The sequence below is a fragment of the Lepus europaeus genome, chromosome 18 (assembly GCF_033115175.1).
Source record: "Lepus europaeus isolate LE1 chromosome 18, mLepTim1.pri, whole genome shotgun sequence".
In the NCBI taxonomy this organism is placed as follows: Eukaryota; Metazoa; Chordata; class Mammalia; order Lagomorpha; family Leporidae; genus Lepus; species Lepus europaeus.
This window is the reverse complement of record NC_084844.1, coordinates 75,981,978-75,988,366: the sequence shown is the minus strand read 5'-3', so window position 1 is coordinate 75,988,366 and position 6,389 is coordinate 75,981,978. Positions and strand designations below refer to the sequence as shown.

Below are 6,389 nucleotides of genomic sequence, written 5' to 3'. Positions count from 1 at the left end.
GCGGGCACGACCGCCACCAGGCACTCGCGCAGCAGCTCCACCTCCTGGTCCGCGGCCATGCGGGTCCCGGAGCCTGCGGGCGCCGGCCCCTCTTGGCGTCCGGCGGCTTCTTCTCACCGGCGTTGCCCAGCACCACCGCCACCACCACAGACGCCGCAGTCTGGGCAGGAGGGCGGCAGCAGCCGCAGCTCCCTGTCCTGCTGCACCTAGTGCTCCTGCAGGGCGAGCGGGCTGAGGCTGGAGGCGCAGGAGAAGTTCTCGTCCGGCTTCTCCACGGTGAAGCGGACGCTGCCAGCGTCCAGCTCGGATGGCAGGCGGCAGCGCTCGCGGCAGTGGACGATGTCCAGGAAGCGCTTCACGTAGCTCTCCCACCGCAGGCTGAACTGGCTGCTCTCGGGCTGGCCGGGCCGCGCGGCCTGCGGCGTCTTGCTGCGGCTGGGCAGCATGGTTTGCCCGGGACTGTCGGGCAGCTCGCTGGGGCTCACTGTGCCGCTGCCCAGCCCACTGCAAGGGCCGCTGGGGATGAAGCTGGCGATGGACAGGCTCTGGAAGCTGCCCAGGGAGCTCACGGAGCTGCAGCGGCTCAGCACCAGCGGTATCTCCTGCACACAGTTCTCAGAAGAGTTGGACGGCGTGACGTCCTCCACGCCCAGGCCCAGACCGCGGCCCCGCCGGGGCGCCGGGATGGCGACGGGTAGGGAGGTGGCCCCCGGCCCACGCCACGCCCCGTCAAGCTCCGCCTCTTCGGGGCCGGCCTCCTCCAGGCCCTGGAGGGAGGAGTCACTGTCCAGGTCTCTGGCCTCGCTGGGGCCCGGGCGTCCGACCAAGGACAGCGAGCTGCAGAGGGACAGCGGGAGGGGCCCCTACTGCGCCACCAGCCTCTGCAGCGCCCTGCTGGCCGCGGCCGGCCTGGCGGCCCCCAGCTTCTCAGCCACCTGGCTCAGGCCCTCTGCCAGCAGCCAGGCCTGCTTCCGGGCCGCGGGGGGCGCCTTGGGGCCGCCGGGGGGGGGGGGGGGGGGCGCCTGCCCTGCCCGCGGACTCCAGCGGCAGCACGGGCTGATAGGTGGGCGACAGCTTGATGGTGCCCACGCGGGCGTCGGCGCCGGCGGCGTCCCGGGTGGGCCCTAGGCCTGGCTGCCCCTCAGGTCGAGATCGGGCCGAGCGCCGAGCGGGCCGCGGCTGCCCACCCAGGAGCTCCTCACGGTGCTCGGCCAGCGCGGCCAGCGGGCAGGGCCGCTTGTGCTCCCGCGGGCAGTAGCCATCGTTGGTGCTGCCGCTGTTGAGGCTGTCGTTGGACAGGCTGGCATGGGCCGCCTTGAGCCAGAGCAGGGCGTGCACCCAGCCCCCTGCTTCCTGCCGGCCACCCTTGGGGCCGCCCCAGGGCGAGCAGGACTGCGCCTGGCCCTCCCTCGGCGCCTCCTGCCCGTGGTCCCTGGAGCTGAGGCTGAAGCTGTCATCAGACAAGGTGTGCAAGGCCAAGATGTCCTCCACCAGACAGTGGATCCGCGCCATTGCCAGCGCCAGCTTGGCTTTGGCCGCCAAGGCAGCCTCGCCGCGGGGGGCTGGCGGGGTGCGGGCCAGCGCCTGGCCCTGCGGGAAGGGGCTGCCCAGGAAGAGGGAGAGCACGGCCGGGCTGGTGGGCTCGGCGGTGGCGGTGGCGGCGGCTAGGGACGGCGCGTCGTCGTCGTCAAAGCAGACCGAGTCGGAGGTGTAGTCCCCCGCCAGCCCGTCCAGGTGCGGCAGGGGCGGCAGCGGCTTCTTGACTGCCGCCTGGCCCCGGGCAGGGCCTGCTTCTCCGGGTGGTTGAGCGCCTGCGCCAGATGTTGGGCGTCGAGCTCCGCCTCCGGCGCCTGCTGCTTGCACACGTAGAGGCTGGGCACGCAGGTGCTGGGGGACACGGCCGTGGCGGCCGCCTGATGTTTGGCGGGCCGGTGGGCCAGCAGGTTGCGCAGGGCCGTGGCGCTGCCCATGGCGATCATCTTGTGCCTGGAGTGCACCAGGTTGCGCAGCATGCCCACGGCGCTCAGGTCCCACAGCAGCTCCTGGTCCTGCGCGCAGCGGGTCGACAGGTTCCAGAGCGTGCCGAACGCGTTGCTCACGATGGTCAGGCTGAGTGAGGTCAGGTGCTGCAGCAGCTCCTGCAGGCAGTTGTAGTCGCGGAGCACCTGCCTGGGTGGGGGAGGTGAGGGCGGGGTCAGGTGTGGCCGGAACAGGCGGCCCCGCCCCACCCTCCCGGGATTGAGCGACCAGAGCAGACGGCCCCGCCCCGCCCCACCCTCCGGGGTTAGAAAGGCCAGAGCAGAAGGCCCCGCCCCGCCCTCAGGGGATAGGGCGTCCGTTTTGGGCATTTGGGGGCCCGGACCAGCAGGTGGGAGGGGTGGTGGGGGCCTGGACCAGCAGGTGGGAAGGGTGGTGGTGGGGTGTCTCTGCATTTCTCAAATAAATTTTAAATTAAAATTAAAAAATAATAATACTTTGCTTAGAATATTTGTATCTGTTTATGAAAGGTATACTTTTAAGAATTATTTCAATTATTCCTGGTACACTTGCATCATCATCGACGTAATGCTGATTTTCCGAAAGAAATTAAAAATATTCTCTGCTTATTTCCATTTGCATAGGTTTGGGAAACAGGTTTCCTTTTTCTTCCTTAGAAGTTTGAAATATACCTGTAAGCATGGGCCTGAAATTTTGATTGTTTAGCTTTTTTTCTTGGTTTCAGTTTTCAAAATGTGATTTAACGTACCTGGTCTATGTATAAGTTTTGCTATTTTATGTTATATTTGTGTTTTGGAAATTTGATTTTCAAAAGATGGTAGATTTTGATCTAGGTAGTCAGAATTTTACTCAAGAATTTCACACATTTCTCTAAGTAGGTTGGTAAAGACTATAGTTTCTACAAAAGAACGATTCTGTTTTAATTCCTGAAGTAGATTATTTGTGTGACTTTTACTTATGTTTCCTTAATCGCTTTTAATAATGAGCAAAGAAATGACCCAGTCATTTGGCCTCCTTTGTTTCTTGGACATGTCTGACCTGTGGAAAAAATGAAGTAATTATTGCTCATTAAGTTGTAAAGAAATGCATGGCTGAACAACAACAAATATTCATGAAATCAGATGACTGTGATGTTGATATAATGCTCTTATATTGGAAAAAAGTAATACTGTGTTTTCATGATGCGATCTGATGAGTCTTAAATGTTGATAGAAAAATGTACTATGAGAAAACTATGCATAGATTTAAATATGTTTGCAGAAATGCTTATCTTTCAATTCCATGTTCTAAAATCTTCTCAATGTGCCCTAGTTTATATATGCTAAGCAATCTCCTATAAATCCCTTGTGGTTTTTGTACCATCCATATTGAAAGTGAGTCTTGTCTGACTTGTTTTAAGGTCGTACGTTATGATTAAAAAGAAATAAAACAGTACATTTGCAGTTGTTAAATTCTGGACTATTTCATTTTTCAAAGATTTATGTATTTACTTGAAAGGCAAAGTTACAGATGGTGAGAGAGGGAGATCTTCTATCTGCTGGTTCACTCCTAAAAATGGCCACAATAGCTGGAAATGAGCAAATCTGAAGCCAGAATCCAGCAGCTTTTGGGTTTCCCTTGTGGGTTCAGGGACCAAGTACTTGAGCAACCTTCCACTGCTTCCCCAGGTGCATTAGAGGGAGCTGGATCAGAGGTGGAGCATCTGGAACTCAACCCAGGATTTATATGGGATGCCAGCACTACAAGCAGCAACTTTACCCACAAAGACACTGTGCTGGCCTCAAAATTTTGGACTTTTAAGACAGAAATTTCACTGACTGGAAGCTAAAGATGTTTGTCATCAATTCTTTCAAAGGGACTTGGCACTGTATAGCAATAAACCCAGAGTACCCAACTTTACTGTTTAGATTGCCTGTCTATGCTGAGGTACATGCATTGCCAGCTGTCGCTTCATTGTGAAATTCAATTGTACTTAAAAACAAAGCAAAAGAAATACCAGCACTGTTTACAAGCATGAAATTTAAAATAAGTACATAAACCTTCAAATGCAACAGTCCATAGTTTTTTATGGTTTTCTGCTGTAAATTTTGAAAACATCAAAAGCCAAGAATAAAATGAGGAACAATAAGACAAAAAGAAAATACTTAGCAATACTGCTAATGACAATAATGTTAACAGTTTAGTTACATGCCCTATATCAATTGTGTTCTTTCAAATTGTGACCCAAGCACACAGACCCCATCACTACCTTAATAAACACTTAGAAATCTGGAATCTTTTGTAGAAAAGTGCTAATCTAACCCAGCCCTCATTGGAAAAGACATTTATCCTAGTAAAAGGGAAAGAAATCCAAGGCAAAACAGTCAAAATGAAGACAACTCTGATCATTGAGGTTTCAGATAGTGAAGTTTAGAGCTGTTCTCATGGGTAATCCACACATATGTAAGTATCTTTCACTTTCATTAATTTTCCAAATGAAGGCAAAATGCTGTCAATAAGCTTTTGGAAGGGCATTACAGAGTCTACTAACCAACTTTGCATGCGAGTATAATGTACACATTTCATTTCTCCAAGGTGGGACAGTGAACATATTTAACTAGCAAAAGGTCTGAATCAGGATTTCTAATACTCACTAAAAACACTTTAGAAGAAATATTTGCTTAAACTTTATTTTTAATAGCCAAGTAGTGTAAAAAGCACTACTTTGAATTCATTGCCATTCTCACAGTGTTCTAAATTCTTCACTCTGGCTCTAAAACAAAATTGCATCATAATTATTGTCAATCTCCATAATTACTCAGAATATAAGTCAATGATTCACAGAGATTTGATTAGTCATATTGATAATTTTAAAAGAATTGGAAGTAAAATACTGGGTGGGGCAGGGCAACAGATAGCATGGTAAAAAAAAAAAAATTCTCAGATTGGAGCCTGCGGTGTGGTAGGTAAAGCTAATGCCTACACCACAGCTTCCCATATGGACACCGGTTTGAGTCCCAGATGCTCCACTTCTGATCCAGCTCTGCTATGGCCTGGGAAACCAGTAGGGGATGGCCCAAGTCCCTGAGCCCCTGCACCTGCATGGGGACCAGGAAGAAGCTGCTAGTTCCTGGCCCCTGGCTTTGAATCAACACAGCTCCTCCTATTGTGGCCAATTGTGAAGTGAACCAGCTGGTGGAGGATCTCTGCTTCTCTCTGCCTGTCCTCTCTCTGTGTAACTCTGGCTTTCAAATAAATAAATAAATTTTTAAAAAATAGTCTTAAATTTGTCCTGTATATAATTCACATACACCAATAGGCATACAGGTATACCTCTAAAATAAACCTTAAAGCTACACTTTTTTATTTTCTTATATTCAATTTTTTCTATGCTTTGACTCTTTATCTTAAGGACAAATCTTTTGAAGGCATATACTCATTCTGTTACTTGTGTGTTTATTATTTATGGTTCTCACCACATTCAGAGTTTTCAGATCTCCCTTTGAGCAGTTCTTTATTGCTTTCTCATCCAAGTCAGCTGGAAACATCACTATAAGCTCCAAACTCAGTTTTTTCCCATTTTTGTAGATGCTACGATGTGTGGGGTTTTGCTACTAATTCTTTTCTTTTTTTAAAAAAAGAATTATTTTGACTTTCACTATTTTTGTGGTCTTTCATTTCTTAATTAATTTTTATTGCCAAATTCTATGCCATTATAAAAGATATACTGCACACTGTTTTTCTCACATATTAGTATTTGAGTTGCTTTCATATTTGGCTTTCATGAATACCACTGCAGGGAGCCTTCATGGGCATGTGGATTTTGTATCTTTTAGTGGCATACCTGGGAGACAAACTGCTGAGTCAATAAACAGTCCCATGTAGAACATGCTGAGAAACTGCCGAATTACTGTCCATAGTGTCTGCACTGTTTTACTGGAAGTTTATGAAGGCTCCATGCTCTTCATGTCCCTATCAACATTTATCTATGGCTGAATCAGTCATTTTACTGAATATGAATTGATGCCTTCCTGAAGAGTTGATTGCATTTCCGACAACTAACAGTCAGGGAGTGACATTGGTCTGGGGAGATTTCAGCTGGCTCTGGTTTTCTGCACTTTTCTCAGTGTCACAGAGTTGTTTTCTCAACAAAGGACACCTCTGGGGCTCCCAATCCCCAAAGCAGAGCCCTGGAAGCTATTTTGCAAAAAAACTCTCCTGGCCCCTGGCAACAACCTAGGCATGGCAGGAGGGGGACGCAGTTCTCCTGTGGTAGGCTGGGGGAGGGGTAGGAGGCAGTAGGAGCTGCCCTACACCATTGCCATGGCTGAGTGTGGTGGAGTGCTTGCCTCCCTGAGCTGCTATGCCCATCAGCTGGTGCCCCATGCCCCTGGGAGCTGGGATGCTCAGCC

The 6,389-nt window shown here is 50.6% G+C and overlaps 1 pseudogene; it reads left to right on the top strand.

Moving 5' to 3' along the window:
• Nucleotides 1-6,389, top strand: part of LOC133747049 (adenomatous polyposis coli protein 2-like) — an 834,579-nt pseudogene that overhangs the window by 509,945 nt on the left and 318,245 nt on the right.